Source organism: Chelonia mydas, chromosome 7 (genome assembly GCF_015237465.2).
Source record: "Chelonia mydas isolate rCheMyd1 chromosome 7, rCheMyd1.pri.v2, whole genome shotgun sequence".
Classification (NCBI taxonomy): Eukaryota; Metazoa; Chordata; order Testudines; family Cheloniidae; genus Chelonia; species Chelonia mydas.
The window spans coordinates 29,816,018-29,838,466 of record NC_057853.1 but is presented as its reverse complement, the minus strand read 5'-3'; the positions used below and the strand labels follow the sequence as shown (position 1 = coordinate 29,838,466).

Genomic DNA, 22,449 nt, shown 5'->3' with positions numbered 1-22,449 from the left:
CTGGGGGCACAGTCCTCCCCCCTCCGCCTGTTGCAGCCTGACGCCGCTCGCTGTTTGGCTGTTAGCGACCCTGGGGAGGGGGATTGTCCCTCCCCGCCCCTAAGGGGCACGCCAGCCAGCGTGCAGCCTCGAGCAGGGTCCCCTGCAGCCGCCGCCCTGCACGCCCACAGCGCCCAAGCACTGTCCCCACACTCGTTCAGCACGCGCCTCACCTCCCCAGCTGAGGGGCCCGTGTTACGGTCACGTGCTCCCGGCTTGGCTGGCGGAATGAATGACTCGGCTCCGCCCACTACGTTGGGGCCCGCCCCTTCTTTCCGCCAACCAATTGCGGCAGGAGAGGTCTTAGTTGGACGGCCAATGGCCGTTCTTAGGTGGAGGCGGGTTCACTATGGTGCAGCCACGTCCCCCCTTTGGGCGGGGCTCTGGGACGCCGATTGACATTTACATTGTCCAATAGAAAAAAGGAATGAGAGATGCTGGCCAATGCCAGGCATCGGATCGCAGAGGCGGCCAATAGAGAGGTGTTCAAGTCACTGGGGGGCGGGTTGGCGCCAGGCTTGAACCGGTGAGTGACAGGTCCGCTCGGCCACAGATCGGGCTCTGGGGGCGCGACCGAGGGAAGATGGGGGTGTGGCAAAAGCGACCAATGGGAGGTGGCTTCGTAATGGAACAGCCAATGAGAAGCCAGGTGGGCGGGGTAGGCTGAGAGGGGGCGGAGGCGTCTGAGGAAGTTGCGGTGGCTGGTATCTGACAGCTGGGGAGCAAGTGGCTGACGCGCCGTATGGTAAGAAGGACCCGCTGGGACAGGGCGGGCTGGGGCCCCGGCACCCCCATATGGACCAGCCCCTCCCCCCGCATCGGCCAGGGCTGGACCCCCTCTCCCCCGTATGGACCAGCGCCTCCGCCCTCCACGGACCAGGGCTGGACCTCCCCCCCCATATGGACTAGCCCCTCCCACTTCATAGACCAGGGCTGGACACCCCCTCACCCATATGGACCAGCCCTTCCGCCCTCCACGTACCAGGGCTGGACCTCACCCCCTCGCATATGGACCAGCCCCTCCCACTTCATAGACCAGGGCTGGACACCCCCTCCCCCATATGGATCAACCCCTCCGCTCTGCATGGACCAGGGCTGGACCGACCCCCACCCCCTCATGGACGAGCCCCTCCCACTTCATAGACAATGGCTTGTGCCCCCCTCCCTTGTATGGACTAGTTCCTGCCCCCTGTAGGGACCAGGGCTGGACACCCCCCTCCCCTTGCATATCAATCAGCCTTTTCTCTCTCCGTATGGACTATCCCTGTATATGGACTATTTCCTTCCCCTATGGACTGGGCTTTATTGTCTTGTATGGATCAGGGCTGCACCTCCAGAATTTGGACCAGCCCCTCCTCCCCTCCTGCATAGAGCAGGGATGAACGCTCTCCATCCCCTGTATTGACCAGGACTGGGCTCCCTCCCATATGAACCTCTCTTGCTCCTTCCCCATGGACCAAGTTGTACGGTCCCATATTGACCAGGGCTAGGCCTCTCCTCACTGTATATTCCAATTGCTCCCCATCCTGTATAGACTGGGCTTTATTGCATGTTATGGACCAGTTCCTCCCTCCCTTCCCCATATGGATTAGGCTGTATCCCCTCATATGCACCAGTGCTGGACTCTCCCTCCTCCTTGTTTGGTCCAGTCTTCTTAACCAGGCTGTATCACCTGTATGGACCACACCTGTCAAGGACTGGGCTGGGCTCCACCATCCCTAGCATGTACTAGGTTGTATGGCTCCATATGGACTAGTCCCTTCTCCTTATTGACCAGATTCCCTTGTCATCCTTGTATGGACTGGGCTGAATTGCCACATGTGTACCAGTGACTGAACTGCAACGCTTTGCTGATATGGACCTTTCTTGGGGACTGGCCTGGATTACCACCCTTATGGATCTGCTCCTCCCCCCATTACAAACCAGTCTGAGGCCTTCACACTCATATGTGGACTGGATTGTATTGTCCTATATGGGACAGTCCCTGGCAGGGGCTGAGTTGGGCTTCCTATGGAATGCCAGGCTTTCAGACTAGTCCATGCTTCTTTTGGGGACTAGCCTGTATCATGCCATATGGACCAGTCTATGTCAGGAAGTGAGCTGTGTCTCCTCAGACTAGTCCATATTAGGGGCCCTGACATCTTCAGGGGACTGATTTGGGCTTTCCTGTGTATCCCCAGTGCTGTATTGCTCTATCTGGACCAGTTCCAGCTGTCCCATACAAACCCACCTCCTTTCTACCCACTGTGGGGTCTCCCTAATACAGACCACTCCAATGCCTAAATTTCCTTCTCAGGGAACCATCTTAGGGCACCCTTTGCCCCCGAGTAGGGACTTTGCTGCATGGCCCATATGGACCAGTCCCAGATGCCCAATACAAACCTTTCTCTCTTCTCCTCCCATAGGCTTTGGACCTGACCGCCCTAATGCCCTTTGGGGCACTGTGTGGCAAGGAGCATTGTGGGAGTTTGGTCTGTATCGCCTTTCCCTCACATTATGAACTTGTTTCTATCTTCCAGTAGGGACTAGAGCAACCTCTGGTGGGAATTGGCTTAGTTCCCGCTCTCATAAATTACACTTCACCTAGAAAATACAGAAGTTTGTGGCCCAGGTTCCCTTCCCCAATTGAGATTGGTCTGTAACTCTGTGATAGGGACCCAGACTTAGATTCTCTACCCCTTAATATGGACTAGTATCGATCTCTTGGTGTAGACCTGTCCTTGGCCTTCTGACACCGCGGAGCAATTCCATCTCTCTGGATTGAGTACTCTGTGTCCTCATAATATGGAGTCATCCGTAGGTCTTGTTGCCTCAATATGGACCAGTCTGTATTCCTCAATATGGACTGGGTGTGGGTCTTCTGCTGTTGTAATGAGAGGGGACAGACTGGGCTATATTGGGAAGGATGGACAAGTCTCTGGTATTTGGGTAATGCCCTGTGTTGGGAAAATGGGGCTGTGGTGTGTAGTGTATAGGACCTGCACTAGTCTCTATTGGGGTGGCACAGTTTGTAGTGCAGGGGCGGGGTTGATTCGTCTGTATTGCTGTAAGCTTGAAGGCTTAATATAATAATAATAAGGGTATACCAGTACAGGACTCTGCCTCGGGAAGAGGGTGTGTGGGTTATATCATCCCATACCCATTGGCATACCCGACTAGACAAGCAGGCATGGTTTTCTTTTAGGACATCTTTGTGAGGGCTTGGGGATACAGAGTGGGCAGAGTTAAGGTTAATACCAACAAAGCTTTCACCTGCCGCATTCCTGAGTGTGTAGCCCTTTAGGGCTGTCTTTGTACACGTGTGATGCGATCTCAGCCATAACTCTCAAGTTAGTGAAGATTCATTGCCCGGTAATTATCACTCCAGGGTTGCTGGTGCCACACCATTCATCTGTTTCGATTGCAGACATGGACATCTTGAAAGATCTCTTGTGATGTGCTGCCTGGCAGCCTTGGATTGGTCTCTCCTCACAACCCCCATGATACAGACCATTCTCCCCAACGGGACCCCTTCTCTGATCCCATGGACCACTCAGAATGGTTGAGACCATTGATCATACTGGTTGTGTCCTCTTTCAGGTACTGGTCTGTAATGGGAAGGGAGGTAGGGTCTGGAAGTGGCCTTCAGGTTTGTAAGGGAGCCTAGTGCTGGTATGTATTGGGAGGGCGTCATCTCTAGGGCCCTGTTTTCTGTGCTAACTTCTGTGTGTAGGGGCATGATGTGTCTGGCTTTCCGCTCTGTGATTGGAGCTCAGGGTCTGATTTGGGTAGCAGCAAATGGGGAGGTACATAATGGGATGAGGGGAAAAGATGTACCACTACAGTGGGAAAACTGATCCGTCTATTGAGACAGGAGGGCATGGTTTGTAGTGGGGCTCATGATGGCCATCAGCTGGGTGGGCTTGTGGGCCTGGTTCTCACAGTGGTCTCTAACTGGAGAGGACGCAGCCGTCTGAGCGGATGTGGGGAAGACTGGATCTGCCCCCCGTGATGGAGATTTAGCTCATGGGGCAAGGTCTCTGTGTTTAGCTCTGAAGTTGGCAGCTTAGCGCTGTGTGAATGGAGCATTGCTCCCGCGTGTTGAAGTCGCTGGAGCATGTTCTTACTGATCTTCCTGCTGTAACATGTTGTTACTAATTAGTATAAGGGCAGCAACTGAAGGTCCCAGACAAGATCCGTGGAGGGTCCTATTGTGCTGGGCGTTGCACAGACCCCTCAGCCAAGATGGGGGTCCTGTTGGACCGGGTGCTGCATGGCCCTCCATCAGGCCAGGCACCCCACCAGCACATAGCGAAAGACAGTCTCTGCCCTGAAGAGATGCTCACGGTCTAAATAGACAAAGGGTAGGAGAGAAACTTGCCTGGGGTCACACAGCAGGTCAGTGGCAGAGCTGGGAAAAGAGTCTAGGTCTCCTTAGTTCCAATCTAGCATACACCCCCCCATCCCCAGATCATGCTGCTCCCCCATGAGCTCAGAATTGGATGGCATGGTGGGAAGAGCTCTCCTCACAATACAGCTTCCCCATTGCCTCTCTTGTGCCGAAATGTGGGGCTCCTTTTCAGCCCAGGACACGGATTGTCCTGCCTGCCTCTCATCGCTGTGTGTGCCCAGGTCCCACCCTGCCTAGCTGAGAGCTTTGTATCTTCCCCAGGAACTTTCTGCTCCTTGCAGTGCTGACTTGCACCATGCTGCCTTTCCTCCCGGACCGTTTCCCAGCTGCTTCCTTGCCTCTGAAACTGACAGCGGCTTTCTAACCTCAATCTTGCTGTGTCAGGGATTCGGGCTCTGAATGGAACAGGGCTGGGGGCACAGCCAGCTGCTGCAGACTTCAAATCTACAGGGGCATGTTTGACTTTAGTTCATCCGTCATGTGTTATCCTCACAGACAGTGCCCCCAGGCTGCAAGAGTAGTGCAGTTCTTAATGCTCAGACACATATATATATAACAATTTGAGGGTAATTGATGATAATAATTATACCCAGCTTTTCTATAGCACTTTTCATCAGTAGACATCAAAGTAGCTCACAAAGGAGGTCAGTAGCTCTAGCCCCATTTTACAAATGGGGAAACTGAGGCACGGGAAAGGGAAGTGACTTGCCCACAGTCACCCAACAGGCCAGTGGCAGAGCTGGGAACAGAATCCTGAATCCCAGTCCAGTGCTTTACTCACTAGACCACACGGCTGTTTCCTCTAGGCCCACTCCTACTTAAGAGGGAAATGAGGATCTGTACTCTCTTTTGCTCCTGGATTAAGACCTTTTTTTTTTTTTTTTTTTTTTTTTAACTAAGTTAATTTTCATTCAGTCAACTCAGTCCCTCAGATAAGGACTGAGAGAGCTCCCACCCTGCATGGTCTTCCAAAGAGACCTCCTTCATCTTCCAAAATGACCTCTGGCAAAACAGAAGTTGTGTTTTAAGATCTGATATTTTAAGCAGAAAAAGTGTTTGCAAAAAGATCCTTTCAGGCTGGATTGTAAAGAGAGAACAGATTTTATTTCCATAGTGGGCTTCATAGTTGTTACGGCTAGAAGGGACCATTCTGATCATCTAGTCTGGCCTCCTGCAGAACACTAGGGCTGGCTGAAATTTTGTTGTCAAAACTTTTCTTTTTATTAATGGAGAAGTGAGTTTTTGGCTAGACATAATTTTTGTTTAAAATTGTCTGCTTCCCATGGAACACTGATATATATTTTTTTTTTTTTTGGTCACAAAGCCAAATGCCCCAAAACTAAAATGTTTTGATTTGGAAGTGCAGCTGCAGTGTTTCATGGGAATTGTAGTTTGGTTGCCTCATGTCCCCATTCTCTGTTTGCTAGGCTCCCTGACTGGTTGTGGGCTCCCATGATACACTGCCTCCCCTTTTCAAGAAGAGACATTGTGCTGCATCACGGGAGATGTAGTCTGACCAAGAAACTCGGCCAAGAGAGGGGAAGGGGAGCATGAGGCAACTGAACTACATCTCCCAGGATGCACTGTGGCCAGGCATTACTATGATCTGTGTACCACATACCTTCTGCAAGAGGGGAGGCATACTCTGATCAGGGAGGCTGGCCTATAGAGGAGAATGGGAGCATGAGGCACCATTATGTGACTTTCAAATTAAATTATTTCTGGTTTTGGCTGATATTTTTTGGTATCTAAATTTCAGTGTGTGTGGGAGGGATCCAAATGTTCAGTGGAAAATAATCCTATTATCCCACCAGCTCTGTATAACCCAGGGCAAAGAATCTGACCTGGTAGATTCTGTGTCAAACCCATAATGGAGTTTCCTTTAAGGCATAATGTGTCTGCAATTTCCCTGGCTTCAGGATCAGGACAGCTTATCCTGGCTGCAGGGATCACTGTAGAGCAGTGTATAGCGGCTGTGCCTGGTATGAAATAAAATGTCCCTCTCCCTTTACTGGCTTGCAATACAATGTAGTTTGTCTTCGGGAGGTGTCCGATGAAAGTTTTTTTTTTTTTTTTTCAATCAAAGCCTAATTAGCTAATTATATAAACATTGATCAGTTAATGATTGTGGGGCAGCAGGGTGTGTAAGCCCTCGAGTGTGGCTATTAAAGGATCATGCTAATAAATGATTTACCAGGGTAGTAGTAGTTGGGAGAAATGGTAGTGATTTAATCTCTGAGGACATCTAGGTGTTGGCACTGTGACCAGTGCTGGGGCCCTCAGGACTCCTGGGTTCTGTTCCCAGCTCTGGAAGGAGGAGGTAGGTCTAGTAGTTAGAGGAGAGAATGGGCAGAATAAGGAGTCAGGAAGCCTGGTTTTTGTTCCCACATCCTTGAGGGGAGTGGGGATCAAGTGGGACTCCTGTGTTCTGTTCCCATGTGTGCCACCGACTTGCTGTGTGACCGTGGGCATGGCCAGCCTGTGCCTTAGTTTCCTCATCTATAAAAATATGGGATAAGGCCAATCTCACCCAGAGACTTTGCGGCTTCCTTCATGTCTGTAGAGTGCTTTGAGATCCAGGCACAGAGAGCCATAGGAGGATTACTCATCAGGTGTAATTTGAACTCTTCTAGATAGCCAGTAATCCTACCTGGTGCCTGCAGAGGTTGTGCTGCCTGATAGTGGAGTGCACTGGTATCAGTGCCGGCATCTGGAGTGCCAGCCAGCATGTGTGTTTTGGATCTTGGAGAGTGGGGCAGAATGCAGCACCATCCCCTGGGGGACCAAGGCCGTTGCCTCAGCAACGTTCTCCCATGCTAAGTTTGCTTCTATATTTGTGTCTTCCATGTGGTGGCCAAATGTCATCCTGAGCCACTGGACAACAACCTTGTAGCCCCCCTATGAAATTCCCCTCTTTTTTTCCTTAGGATAACTTGGGGGTTTCTGTCATCAGTCGCTCTGCACTGGAGTGGGTAGAGAGGCAGTTAATCTCCCATCTTTGACTTCCAGGGTGAAGCCAGAGCAATTCTGAGCCAGGATCATAACAATCAGCTGATTTCGGAATCTGCTAATACAGCCCCTTGCACCTGGCACTGTGGAAGGGAGGATTTTAAGTGGATCGTGGAAGATATTTATAGGGGGGAGCAGTTTGCAGACAAGTGTGTACGGGGGAGCAATTTGCACATGCCAGATGGATATCTATAGGGGGAATACTTTGCAGGCACACACATGAGAATACGTATGCAGTGAGGAGCAGTGTGCAGGTGTGTGTGCGCGCACACAAATAGGGGGAGTGCTTTGCAGGCTAGGATGACTAGATGTCCCAATTTTATAGGGATAGTCCTGATATTCAGGGCTTTGTTTTATATAGGTGTCTATTACATCCACCCCCTGTCCCGATTTTTCATACTTGCTATCTGGTCACCTTATTGCAGGCACAGGTGTGTGCATAGGGGAGCAGTTTGCAGGTGCTCACATGAGAGTGCAGGGGGAGTGCTTTGCACACACGTGTAGGGGGAAGTACTTTGCAGGCACATATACAAGAGTGTGTGTGTGGAGGGAGGGAGAATGGAGCATTCTGCAGGCAAACGTGCAGTCCCCATGTGCACTCTCTCATATGGGGGGAACACTTTGCAATCACAAGTAACTTCTGCTGTGCTGCAAGCTGTCGCTGATCCGCTGAGCCTTCTTGCCTTGGATTCCTCCACGGGGGACAGGTGCGAGGATTCCTCCTCCATGTTGGCATCGGGCTGCTTCTGCTGCATCCTTCCTTGTGTGAGAAGGGGTGGAGGATGAGATAATGTGTGGTGCAAAACACAGCTGGCTTTCAGAATTAAGCTCGCCGCTCAGTGGCGAAGGGGGTCAGAGGGTCACACACCAGCACAACTGCGAGCTGTACAACCCAGTAACAATGTGCAGTAAACAAAAATGGAAGGGACTCCATCTGCAAAGGCTGCTTTTGTGTTCCTCTGGCTGAGCGTTGTTGCAGTCGCTGTGTTGTGATTGCAAGCCCACTCATGCTGGGTGTTGCAGTCGCAGCTCCTGACTGCTTAAGAAGTCTGTCTGTCTTTCAGATATGACCACCCCCTCGTCACTGTAGTATCTGCCAGTTATCCTGTCTGCCAGTTTGTCTCATCCACTTCTCTATTTACCTGGCCCATGTATTGCTGTAGTGCCTGGGAAACCTCCCGCTCCCCTTGAACATGTTTATAGACGCAGAGACTTTAAGGCCAGCAAGGACCATCATGATCATCTAGTCCGATCCCTTGCACGTCACAGGCCACCCACGCCTGTAATAGACTCCTGACTTCTGGCTGAGTTACCGAAGTCCTCAAATCATGGTTTAAAGACTTCAAGTTACAGAGAATTCACCATTTACTCTAGTTCAAACCAGCAAGTGACCCATGCCCCATCCTGCAGAGGAAGGTGAAAACCACCCAGGGTCTCTGCCAATCTGACCTGGGGGAAAATTCCTTCCTGACCCCAAATATGGTGATCGGTTAGGCCCTGAATATGTGGTTGAGACCCTTCAGCCAGACACCTGGGAAAAAATTCTCTGTAGTAACTCAGAGCCCTCCCCATCTAGTGTCCCATCTCTGGCGGTTGGAGATATTTGCTAAAAGCAATCTCCGAAGAGCCACATGCCATTGTAGGCAGTCTCATTGTACCATCCTCTCCATAAACTTATCAAGCTCAGTATTGGAAACGAGTTTAATTTTTTTGCCCCCGCTACTCCTCTTGGAAGGCTATTCCAGAACTTTACTCCTCTGACGGTTAGAAACCTGGTCTAATTTCTAGCTCAAACTTATCAGTGGCCTTTTTATATCCTTTTTGTGTATGCCATCATTGGCCCTTAAATAACTCCTCTCCCTCCCTGGTGTTTATCCCTCTGATGTATTTATAGAGAGCAATCATATCTCCCCTCAGCCTTCATTTGGTTAAACTTAACAAATCAAGTTCCTTACCTCTCCTCTTGTAAGGTAGGTTCTCCATTCCTCTGATCTTCCTAGTAGCCCTTCTCTGCACCTGTTCCAGTTTGAATTCATTGTTCTTAAACATGGTCTCAGCAGTGCCTTGTATAATGGCACTAACACTTCCCTATCTCAACTGGGAATACCTTGCCTTACGCATCCTAGGATTGCATTAGCCTTTTTCGCAGCTGCATCACACTGATGGCTTGTAGTCATGCTTTGATTGACCAATATATTCAGCTCTTTTTCCTCCTCTGTTGCTTCCAACTGATACGTCCCCAGCTTATAGCAAAAATTCTTGTTGTTAAGCCCTAAGTCAGGGGTGAGCAAAGTTTTTGGCCCAAGGGCCACATCTGGGTGGCGAAATAGCATGCAGGGCCACGAATTTAGAGCTGGGGCAGGGGTTGGGGTGTGGGAAGAGGTGTGGGGTGCAGCAGGGGGCTCAGGGCAGGGGGTTGGGGGGCAAGAGGGGTGCGGCGGGGGCTCAGGGCAGGGAACTGGGGGGCAGGGTGCAGGAGGGGTTTGGGGTGTGGGCTCCAGGACGGCAGCAGTGCGCAGCGGAGCTCAGGCAGGCTCCCTGCCTGACCGGGCCATGTGTCGCTCCTGGAAGCGGCTAGCACCACGTTCCTGCAGCCCCTGGGGGAGGGGGGGTAGAGGGCTCAGCGCGCTGCCCTCGCTCGTGGGTACCTCCCCCAAAGCTCCCACTGGCCGCGGTTCCCCATTCCCGGCCAGTGGGGGTTGTGGGGGACGGTGCCTTCAGGCGAGGGCAGTGCCCGGAGACCTTTGCCTCCCCCGCCACCCCGGGGCTGCAGGGACGTGGTGCCGGCTGCTTCTGGGAGTGGTGTGGGGCCCCCGGCACCATGGGGGTGGCAATCCCACAGGCTGGATCCAAAGCCCTGACTGGCTGGATCCGGCCCGCCGGCGATAGTTTGCCCACCCCTACCCTAAGTGCATGACCTTGCACTATTCAAATTCATTGCATTTCTATTACTCCAATTTTCAAGGTCATCCAAATCTTCTTGTATGGTATTCTGGTCCTCCTCTGTATTGGCAACACCTCCCAACTTTGTCATCCGCAAATTTTATTAGCGCACGTCCATTTTTTATGCCAAGGTCATTCATGAAAATATGAATTAAGATTGGTCCCAAGATCAATCCCTGAGGAACTCCACTAGTAACCTCCCTCTAACCTAACAGTTCACCTTTCACTATGACCTGTTGTAGTCTCCCCTTCAACCAGTTCCTTATCCATCTTTCGATTCTCGTATTAATCCCCGTCTTCTCCAGTTTAACTAATAATTATGCCCCGTAAGGTAGAGCGGAGCTGTTATCCCCATTTTACAGATGGGCAAATTGAGGCACAGAGAGAATAAGAGACATGCTCAAGATCTCTGGTGGAGCAGGGAATTGAACCTAGGTCTCCTAAGTCTCTCACTAGCACCCTTACCACTGTGCTTCCATCTTCTCCTTCATCTTTTAAGTCTTAGGAGCAGGTACTGTCTTTTACCATGTGTTTGGGTTCTGCCCAGAACAATGGGCCCCCCATCCCAGTTTCAGCCAGGGGGATCTGTGTGGCACATTGCACAGTGGAGGATTCCCCTGAACTCCAAAGCATCTATGTTGCCCCCGGCATGATGGGTTCCCCCTCAGTTTCCATTGGGGTCTGTCAAGTGTCCAAGATGATCTATGAATCTATGATGGAAAGCCCCCAATCTCAGATTGTGGGGCTCTGTGTGGTGTCTAGCATGATGGAGAGCCCCCCCAGTCTTTGTCAGGGTCAGCGTGACACCCAGCACCCGGGGGGTGAGGGGCCCTGATCTAGGTTGGGGACTGTGCACACCCAGTGGGGGCCCCAGCTCAGCTGGTTTCCAGATACTACTACAATACAAATGTTAATATTGGTGCATCTGTTTGTAATTTGTACTATGTAACTGGCTCTGTCTCCTAACATAACATTACAAAGGGACCCGAGTGTCTCATGGTCTTTGTCTGTATTGGGTAAAGGCAATATTAAATGCAACCACTAGCTTCAGTGCAGTGCTAGGGCTGGTAGTGTAAAAAGTCAAGCTCTCCTGGATTTTGAAGGGACCATTCTGGCCATCCAGTCTGACTTCCTGCGTAACACAGGCCTGAGAATGCCCCCCCCCCCCCCCAGCCACTTCTGCCTCCATCCCAGCTTGGTGGTTGAGCCAGAGTGGATCTTTTTAGTGAGATGTGCAGTCTTGAACTATAGACTCCAAGTGATGGAGAATCCACCCCATCCCTGGGTCAGCTGTTCCAATGATTAATCCCCCTCCGTGATAAAAATCTGTGCCTTATTTCTAGTCTGAATATAACAAAAATGTCCAGAGTTGTTTCAATAAATGCTGAAATGAGATAAAACCTCATGCTTCAGGCCGTAAGCTGATCTCTAATTTTCAGAAGTAAAGAGGAAACTTTTTTCCTTGGGCGGTTTATCCTGTAAGCGTGGGGTTCCTCCCACACATGTGGTGCTGGCCGCTGTTAGACACAGGAGGCTGGACAACATGGACCTTCAGTCAGACCAAGTGATTCCTATGTTCCGAAGGGCAAACGCTTATTGCCACTGTTTTCTCAATCATTCAGCGACAATTTGATCAGCTCTAATCAGTTCTGTCCAGTTTCTTATACCCCACTATTGCTGTAGTATGTGAGTGCCTTCCAGCAGAGCTACAGTGACTGCAGCTACACCCCTGTCAGGTGTTTGTTCTCTCTTCCTTTCTCCCAGGGGAAGAAGCATGGTTCAGAGGAATGTCTTGTTTTGGTAGGTGAGGGGTCTTGGATTTTTTAAATATACATGTTTGTTAGAGAAGGCAAAGTCAAAGAACTGTTCCTGGCTGTTGGAATGGAAGGTGGGGAGGTTTGTAATGGTCCTTAGTCCTGGAGAAGTTCATTCCACAGCATCAGACCTGTCTCTGAGCTCTGTCTCCTGCACGGGCGAGCTTTACCCTTCTTGTAGAGAGCTCCTTTGTGCCAGAGGAGCAGAGTTGTTAACTGTGGTCTTCATCGCGGCTCCTTTAAATACCTTGGGCCTGGACAACGGAGTGCCTTGCAGATAAAGACTGAGACTTTGCTCTTGGTTAGAAATTCTGCAGGAGGCCAGTGTAAGGTGTGGAGGACGGGGCTGATGTGCGTGTGGTAGCCTGAATGGCTGGCGAAATGTGCTGTGGCAGTTTTCTGTACTTGAAGTTTCCTAAGCTCTGAAGGTTTCGTGCCTAGGTGTGTTGCGTTGCTGGAGTCCAACTGAGAAGTGACAAAGGGGGGAATAACTGAGTCCAGGATGGGATGGAGTCTCCTAGCTAACTGGAGATGGTAGAAAGCATTATTCGTGGAGGATCTCAGCCTATTTGGAGAGGGTAAGCACATCTGTTTCACCTGTAGCTTGAGCTCTGCCAGCCTCTGTGGAAGATGCGGGCTTCAACTTACTCTCTCCACTTACAAAACCAGGATCAAGGCATCAATCGAGCAAGGCAGCTCTGAGCACGCAGTCCTCAGCAAAGAGATTATTATGGCTGGTAGGCAAGTCTAATCTCTGATTGCAAGAGGGATTCCACATGGTGGTAGCACCAGCCACTCTGTTAAGGCAATTCATTTTCTCCTTCCAAGAGCGCTGGATTTGGTTGTTGCCGACTGCATGAAAAATATGGTGCTGCTTTGGAAAATAACTATTTAAATAGCACCCTTCTTGCTCAACAGGTCTGCAACCGCTTGCTGAGCCAAATTCCCTCCCTCTGTATTGCCAAGGGTATGGTGTGCAGGCAATGTGAAGGAGGTCGCTGAGGGCAGAGTCCGGGCTGCTCAATTTCTCTCTTCCTGGGCAGGATGTGTGAGTGACTCAGATCCTGGGGTGAGTTTGCCGTTCAAAAAAATCCAAACCATCTTGTAAACTGAGCACATTTAATTTGGAGAAAGTGAAACTAATATGAACCTTGAAGAGAGCTCCATGCAGGGTGCATAGAAGAGCAACAAAGCTGATTTGAGGGCTGGAAAAAATGCCTTGCGGTGAGAGACTCAGGGAGCTCAGTCTATTTAGCTTCTCAAAAAGATGATCAAGGGGTGACTTGATTATGGTGCTTAAGTACCTTCACAGAGAGAAAATACTGTGTAGTAAAGGACTCCATAACCTAGCAGAGAAAGGCAGAACAGGAACCAATAAATCTGTGTTTGGCCAGCACTTAGCACAATGGGGTCCTGGTTCATGACTGGCACAATGGTAATAAAAACAACAATAATAATAATAATGATGAAAGTCAAAGCCAGATTCAGTCAAAAGAAAAATAAGCTATTTTTTTGTAACAGTGCAGGTGACTTTCCATTGGAACAAACTCCCAAGGGAAGGGATGGATTCTCCGTCTCTTGGTATCTGCAAATCCAGACTGGATGCTTTTCAGGAAGGTGCTTTAGAGAAACACAAGATATTGGGCTCCATACAGGGTAACTGGGTCTTGTGCTGTATAGGAGGTCAGACTAGATTACATTGTCTAATGGTCCCTTTTGGCCTTAAAAATCTATGAATTTATTTAACTGCCAAGACAGCCACTCTCCTTTGTTATGACCCAGCTGCGGGAGATGTGGTGACCAAGGATCCCAGGGGATCTGGCTGGGGAAAGAGTTTCCGGGGAGAGTGGAGAAATCCAGAGTGTGATCTCCTTCAGGAAATGCTGCCCTAGCCTTCCTATTTGCTTAACGCTTTTCCATCAGAACGAGAATGGCAGTCCAACTGGCTACAGCGGACATCTGAGATGGGCCTCTTCCATAAAGCTGCCCAGTGCTCTACTCATGTGATTTTGAGTCCTGCACCTTCCTACACTGTTCTGTCTTGCCCCGTCTTGTTTAATTCAGTGCCCCCACTCTCCCCAGCATGGAGACACTGCTTTTAGCTTTCACACCAGTAGGAACATCTTGTTCCACGTGCGATGGCAGAGAATGTTTTTGATCTTGCCGCTGACACCGTCTTGATTCATGTCCTTGCGAGAACCGTAGCTGATGAGTAACCCTGAAATGCACCCCTTGCAGCAAGGCTGGTGAAGTGGGTCCTTGCACGGAAACATGGCCTTCAGCTGTGGTGTGTGCGAATGAAGGATCTTAATGATCTTTGTTTTTATGAATGGCTTCCCTAGGGGCTTGCCCTCACTGAAAGGTTGAGATTCCCCGCTCAGAACCAAGAGGAGAACCCGGTCCCTTGCTCTAACCACTCGATAAATGCTGCCCACAGTTCCACGATGTAGCCACCCTTGCGTTGTGTTCAAAGATCCAAGCCATGGAGCCCTCTGATCTCAGCACTCAAGTCCTTGGCAGCTGCTCAGGTCCAAAGGGGCAGTCCTCCAAGGGAGGAAGGGTGGCCCAGTGGTTAGGGCACTAACTTCTGACTTGGGAGATCCAGATTCAGGTTTCTGCTCCACCACAGACCTCCTTTGTGACGTGGGACAAGTCACTTAGCCGCTCTATGCCTCAGTTTCCCCATCTGTAAAATGGGGATAACAGCGCTGCTCTATCTCACGGGCGGCGAGGATAAATGCATTAAAGACTTTCAGGTGCTCAGATACTAGAGTAATGAGGGCTGTGTAAGTTCCTTAGGTAGATAGCTATGTCTGTTACGCAAGGGGCAGCTCCCTCGCTCCCCCCTGGAGCGATTGGCTCAGGCTCTGTGCAGGTGTTGCTGCGTTGGTTACACAAGGGGCAGTTCCCCGCCCCCCCGACCCTGAGCAGTTTGGCTCAGGTTATCTGCCGTCCCAGACAAGCTGAGATCTGTTTCATTTTAGAACTCTCCTTTCTTTGAATAGCTGGCCATTTTTTGGTTACTAATTGGGTTGCCTGCATGACTGAGCATGGAGAACAGCGTACGCTACTTGGCAGTGTAAAGGAAGGACCCTGTGATTGGGAGGGAGGGCTGTTTATCAAGCCACCAAGACTTGAGACACTGTACTGGTAAGAGGTCAAGGGCTTGAAAATTTATTGCAGATTTACACAGGCAATCTGGCAACGCAATGAATATTCAGCAGGTCTCCAGTGAGGACCTCAATATTGCCGGTGTGTAGAGCCCTGCAAATCTGCTATCCGTGGACCATGTTTGCGGATCAGATGCAGGTACAAATTTTGTATCCCCGCAGGGCTCTACCAATGTGTTCAAAAAATCAGCGCTTGAGCACGACCATAGTGTGAGACTGGCTTAAAAATCAGGAGATTTTAACAAACGTTGGGGTCTTTGTCCTCTGGTTTCTGAGTCTTTAGGGGGCAGCTGTGTCACGGTTTCAAGTTTTTTCCCTTGGAACTGTGAAGGGTGGTATCTTCTCTTTTCATTTAAAAAAAAAAAAAAAGTTGACATTCTAACTAACCCCATCATGTGACGCCGGGAGCCTGAGGCTTTATGAAAAATGGCAAATATTGCGAGACTCTTGATAAAATCACGGGGGTTGGCAATGCTGCCATAGCGTCAGCATTTAGATCTATTCAGGGAAATTGACTGTTGCAGAATAGCTTCCGCTAGGGCTGCTGATTGAAGAGTGCCTTTCTCTGGTTTAGTGTAGCGGACTAGGGGCAGAGAGCAGTTCTTCAGCTGATCAGGGGAATGGAGAGCTGATCTTGTTAGAGGAGACTGAAAGAGCCAGGCTTGTTTAACCTGGTCAGGTGAAGGCTGAGAGTGGATCTGGTTGCTCCTTCTCTAAATACATGGGGGGAGAACTCCAGGGAGGGAGAAGAGCTATTGAAGCTAAAGGACAATGTCGCCACAAGAACCAGTGCGGCTAAATTGGTCAGGAATCAGCTGAGGCCGTTAAGGAAGGTTTTAGCCATCAGAGGAGGGAGGTTCTGGAACAGCCTCCCCATAGCAGCAGTTGAGAACAAACACCCCAGTTAGTTTGAAGATGGAGCTGGATACGTTTCTGCCAGGATCCTAAGCGGGAGTTGGCTGCGATAGCAGGGACTGGATGTGATAATCTAGGAGGTCCCTTCTTGTGTAATCCACTTTGAATTTGGAGTCAGCTAAACAGGAAAAAGGAATGTCTGTTCAGAGTAAGTGTCCGCACGGGGGCTATTTTGGAATAGCTGTTGTGGTTTAAGCTCACACTCTACCTTATTCTAGGCTACAGGCTTTCGGTGGCACTACTCAGTCAGACCGCTCCCTTGACCATTGGCAGAAGTACGTAGGGAAGGCCTGTCTTAAGTTACAGGAACAGAACTAGTTTATATTCTCCAAGGAAAGCCCAGATCCGCTGCCTCTCAGTCTGGTTCTTCCAGTCTGACCCTTCCTTTCCAAACAGGTCTGGGCTTTCCCCCAGGAGAGCGAGATAGCTGTAGTCGTTCTGGCATGGTGTGTTTCTGATCCTTCAAGGTCAGCTGTTAAGCGAGTACTAGAGGAGGCCCGCACAAGAGAGTTCTAGCATAGCTGTGCCTCTTGCGGGGGAGATTGGCTTGTGCTTTTTGGGTTTGGGCAACATTCCTATGCCAGCAAAAGCCCTGGGGGTAAGTGCAGTAATCACGGCAAACTAAGCTGAGATGGCTTACTTCACTGCTCGACCTTGGGGGTTTTCTCCCTCCTGTGCAGCATGGGGCGCAGGTGGCCTGCCGGGATCCCCTGGGCATGGCTCATCTCAGCAATTCCCTGCCAGCGCAGGGGCTTCGGGCATTGATGGTCTCTCCTGTTCCCTGCTTGGGGCTCACAGCAGTTTAGCCTCCTGAGGGCTGAAATACTTTAATGTAACCTCACTTTAGTCTTTGGGCTTAATATAGGTGTATGTGGGTGAAATGTACTGGCCTGTGCCCTAGAGGTCAGAATAGATTTTAATGGTCCCTTCTGACCTTAAACTCTATGAAACCTCTTGAAACACACACCCCAGTATGTTCAGGGTTATCATCAATATGCTTACGATGAAGGTAAAGTTTTGACTTGGAATAAGGCCATCAAAATGAAAAGGCTGAGGAAACACTGCTCTAGATTGCATCTCATAGACCAGAGAATTTCACCACTGATTCTTGCACTGCACCCAAATCCTTCTCTTCCTTCAGGGTTAACGTGCTTCAAAAATAGGTGGCTATATCCCCATTAGTCATCGTTTAGTTAAGCTACATGCACTTAGTTCCTCTTTCTTTCTCACCGTGATTAGCAATTGCTCCAGGCCTTGAATTCCATCTTAACACACACAGGGCTGATCTCTTCAAAAGCTGCCAGAGGAATTTGGAAACCCAGTTCCCGTTTAAAATTAATAGGAATTGGGCATCAGAAATCCCAAGTAGGTATATGTACCTGGAGGATATTTCAGTGTCTCTTTGGCAGCCTCATCATGTGGATTTTTCTCCACAAAGATCCCATGAGGCCTTGCCCCTGTGGGACAGGGACTATCTTTGAATTCTATGTTTGAGCAGTACCTAGCAAAGTGGGGTGGTGGTCCATGTTTAAGACCCCTATTTACTATCCCAGTGCAAACTACTGGTGATGATTCTGGGGAGCTGAGCATTGTGAGTGAGGTACCCAGAGGGTATTGCCATTGAAAACTGTTTAGGCTAGTATGGAAACTTATACCCGTTTTACTTTATAGAGCCCCCCGCTACTGTGTGCCTCACAACTTTTATTATATTTATCCTCACAACACTCCATGTGCGAGGGAATTATTCCCATTTTACAGATGGGAAGATGAGGCACAAAGAGCCTAAGTCAACCTACATCTATTTTTAAACCAATATAGAGTCATAGGATTTTTAAGAACAGAGGGGACCATTAGAGCATCTAGGATAGCACAGGCCAGAGAATATCACCCAGCTACCCCTGCACTGAGCCCAGCACTTTGCTGCAGAAAGGCAGCCAGATCTTGATTTGAAGACCTAATGAAATGGAGAAACCAACCCTTCCCTTGGGAGTTTGTTCCAACGGTAATCACCTGCAGTGTTAAATCCGTGCCGCCTTTCTAATTTGAGTTTTTCTGGCTTTTACTTCCAGCTGTTGGTTCTTGTTCTTCTGTGAGTGCTTGCTTATGTCCATTCCATAGTAGGTGTGTGTGTTTGCCACATGCACCGGTGCCAGAAGTTTTCCCCTCAGCGGTATCCATAGGAAACCGGCTCTGGTGCCCTGTGGAGTGGTGTGCATATGCCACGGTATAAGGGGCACTGCTGGCCCCCCCCACCCTCTGTTCCTTCTTACCACCAGTGACGGTGCTGGAATGTCTCCTTTTCTTGGCAAGCTTTCTCCTCTCAACTGCTCGTTGCAAACTTTGTTGTATATAGTTTAGATTAGTTCCCTTAGTGTAGTTTAGTGTTAGTTTGTAGTCCCTGATGGGGCATGTCCTGGTCCCTGTGCTTCAAACCATGTGACTGTTGCACATAGAAAACCTATGCCAGTCAGTGACCACCGCAGTAGCTGTTTGAGATGCTTGGGGGAAACCCACGTTAGTGACAAGTGTCAGACTTGTAAAAGTTTTAAACCTCGGACCAAAAAGGAGCGGTATGTTCCCCTCTGAGCACTCCTTATGGAGTCCGCACTTACACCGGCCCCAGAGCCGTCCAGATCGGATTCCGCTCCCGGCACCGTGGCTTCGGTGCGGAGTGCGCCGCCAGTGCTGACTGTGGACTGGTGTTGATCCTCCTCCTGGTACCGGCTAGAAAGCAAAGAAAGGCTGGGAGGGGAGGGCCGGAGGAAAGCAAAGACCTGCGAAGGGCAGCTCTTCACCTCAGATGGAGGTCAGGCCGCAGCTCCCGCTGAGCGGGCTAGCCCATTCCAGGGCTCACCTGCCACCTTGGGAAGCAACAGAGGCATTCGGCACCTGGCGATGCTGTGCACACTGGAGGCCTTTCAGGCCACAAAGGACATTTTGTCCCTACCGGTGCTGCCCACACCAGCCACTCCTGGGGAAAACCTGCCTTGGGACCCTTCCAACGGTCCCCATCAGTGTGGCACTGCTCCTCACCACAGGGAGTGCCCTGCCAGCGCTCGCCTGTGCAGAGCCACCATGCCCCAGACATGGGGCGGCCCACCCATCAGAGTCCCTGGCGCTGGTCCCCGGGCTCCGAGCAGCACTCCTGGGGCTTGAGGAGACGATCACCAGTGGAATGGTGCAGACCCGCAGGGGTCCCACTGCCCTGGTGCCGGGAACGTCCGAGCCGCTCTCCCAGTGCGTGGCACTGCTCCAGCGGTTCGACCCACCGGTCCAGGGAACTCTGTTACCAGTCACTGGAACGCAGGTATGGTTCACTGCGGGTGCGCCGATGATCCCCAGTACAGTGGCCTACTCTCTCCGTTCCCGCTCGATGGACCACTCGCTAAGCGTCAGGTGTAGATTGCTGGGTTATCGTTGATGATCTGCTGAATGCCACCACCAGGTGGCAGGATCACGGCGCCGAGGGTCACTGCCCTGGTGCAAATCCTCAGCGGAGTTCGAGTTGGCATCGATGGGCCCAGGGTAGACAGACGGCCTTGGCACCATCCTGGTCCCCCGGACGCGGACCTTCCTCCTTGGGCTTCAGCAGCGAAGAGGAGTCCCTACAAGTGGGTCAGGGCCACCCTGTGACTGTTGCAGAAAATCTATGCCTATCAGAGGCACCGGCATTCTCCACAGCACCTCCCAGTGCAGCATGGACTCAGGGCCAGTGGCCTGCCCCCTGGCACTTCAGGAATCCCTGGGGGTTTTCACAGCCCTCACGGGAGCATAGGTCGTTCTCGGGCATCGGACAAGCGGTCAGCGACAGTCTTCACCCGCCCCCTGACACAGATGTGACCCTAAAGCAGACCCCTCAGAGTCACCTGGCTGTGGCAGAGGTGTCCATACAGGAGGCGATGGAGGTGGCAGAACCGCTGGTGCCCACTGTCTCTTCATCCTCGCCTGAGGAGGCGATTGCGGGACTCTCTCCCCCAGTCCCTCAGGATGATACCAAGGCTCATCAAGAGCTCTTAAAGAGGGTCACCTCAAACCTGGGGCTTTAAGCCGAGGAGTTGGTGGAGCCCTCAGACTCCCTCTTCGACGTGCTAAGTTCAGTGGCCCCTGCCAGGGTGGCATTGCACGTGCATGACGGAGTGGCAAAAATTACTAATACTCTGTGGCAGATGCCTTTGTCACTGCCCCCCATTTCCAAGCGGGCAGTGCGTAAATACTGTGTCCCTGGTAAGGGGGGTGGCTATTTGTACACACATCCTGCCCCAAGCTCTCTGGTTGTGTCCGCAGTCCATGAGCATGACAGACAGGACCAACCAGGTGCGAAACCCAAAAACAAAGAGGCTTGATCTCTTTGGAAGAAAAGTTTATTCAACTTCTAGCCTCCAACTGCGAGTGATCAACCACCAGGTCTTACTTGGCTGCTATGATTTTAACTTTTGGTAGTCCCTGACCAAGTTCTTGGACTCGCTGCCCGAGGAACCCAGGAAGGAATTCCTGGCTATTTCTGAGGAAGACAAAGTGGTGGCAAGGGCAGCCCTCCATGCAGCCTCAGATGCAGCAGACTCCACAGCCCGAACCATGGCCTCGGCCATCTCCATGAGGCGGGCGTCCTGGTTACGGTTGTAGGGCTTTACAATGGAGGTTCAGCAGTCCATCCAAGTCCTTCCGTTTGATGGCCTGGTGCTGTTCTCTGAGCAAAGACACAAAACTGCATGGTCTGAAAGACTCCAGGACAACCCTGCGTACTCTGAGCCTGTACACCCCAGGGCCGGCAAGGAAACGATTCAAGCCACAACAGACCCAGAGGTTTGGAAGTCAATCTCGGTTGGAGCCTTACTGTAAGAAGGGCAAGGCCTAAAAGCACCGGCAAGGCCACCAGCCAGCATCCTCTTCTCATTCAAGCTCCACCTATAGCCAACAGAGTGGTAAGTAGGCGTTTTGATGGTGCACTCGAGGGTGACCTTCCAGCCTGGATCCTGGATTCTGCTCCCCCGTTTATTTTCCAACCGCCTGTCCCCCTTCCTCCCTGCCTGGGCCTCTATAACATTGGACCGGTGGTTTCTCAGCACAGTAGCAGGGGGAGATACCCTCCCCGTTTATTTCTGTCTCCCACCTCCCCGTCACCGTCCCTCTTCAGGGACCCTTCTCATGAGCATCTGCTAGCACAGGAGGTGCAGGGTCTTCTGCAGGTGGGAGCCGTGGAAGAAGTCCTGCTGCATTTAAGGGGCAAAGGGTTTTACTCCCTGTATTTTTTAATCCCAAAGGCCAAGGGGGGTCTGCAGCCCATCTTAGACCTGCAAGGCCTCAACAGATGTCTCAAGAAGTTGAAGTTTTGCATGGTCTCCCTGGCCTCCATCAACCCTTCCCCCCATCTGGGAGACTGATACGCTGCCCTCGATTTTAAAGGATGCTTACTTTCGTATATCAATATTCCACAGACAGACGTTTTCTGTGCTTCACGGTGAGGATCGCTCACTACCAATTTGCAGTGCTGCCTTTCAGCCTTGCAACAGCCCCGAGGGTGTTCATCTAGTGCATGTTGGTGATGGCGGCTTACCTCAGACGTTGGGGTATCCAGATTGACCCGTACCTCAACGACTGGCTCATCAAGGGCCGCTCCAGGACTTAGGTCCAGCGCAGTATCACCGTGCTGCAAGCCCTTGGCCTGTTGATTAACATTGATTTTTTTGCTTGTTTAACTCTATCCTTTGGACCGGGATTATCGAAGTATTCTATTCTACTTGGGCCAGGGCTTTTCTGCTGCAGAACAGATTCAGGACAATGTCGGATCTCATTGCCAGCATCTCTGCACACTACGTCCCGGGTGTGCCTCAGACTATTGGGGCATGTGGCAGCGTGCACTTACATCGTTCGCCATGCAAGACTCAGAATGCAGCCTCTTCAGTTGTGGATTATGACAGTCTATTCCTGAGGATCACCTGGACAAGGTCATCACGATCCCACCGAAGGTACTTACCTGTCTGCAGTGGTGGACTGACCCAAGGGTGGTGCTGGAAGGAGTGCCATTTGAGAGTCCACGGTCCATGGTCTCCCTGATATCGGATGCCTCAGACCTCGGTTAGGGAACAGATCTCGGTGTGCTGTGGACCCAGGCAACGTGGTTTCCAGAGGAGCTGGCGTTACATATAAATATCAGGGAGCTCAGAGCCAT

At 51.0% G+C, this 22,449-nt stretch overlaps 1 protein-coding gene across 5 annotated transcripts in view; it reads left to right on the top strand.

Moving 5' to 3' along the window:
* Nucleotides 1-686: 686 nt before the first annotated feature.
* The window catches only part of PC (pyruvate carboxylase), a 233,747-nt gene continuing 211,984 nt past the window's right edge, over nt 687-22,449 (top strand). Inside the window, exons 1-3 of one of the 5 annotated variants that reach the window (XM_043551374.1) lie at nt 3,556-3,618; nt 12,637-12,773; nt 13,114-13,264. The gene's annotated coding sequence lies outside the window, so the exon portion shown is untranslated. Of the gene's footprint in view, nt 785-2,444; nt 2,511-3,555; nt 3,619-12,636; nt 12,774-13,113; nt 13,265-22,449 lie in introns of those variants that run through there. The other 4 variants (XM_043551370.1, XM_037904672.2, XM_043551372.1 and 1 more) reach the window with 4 other exon arrangements.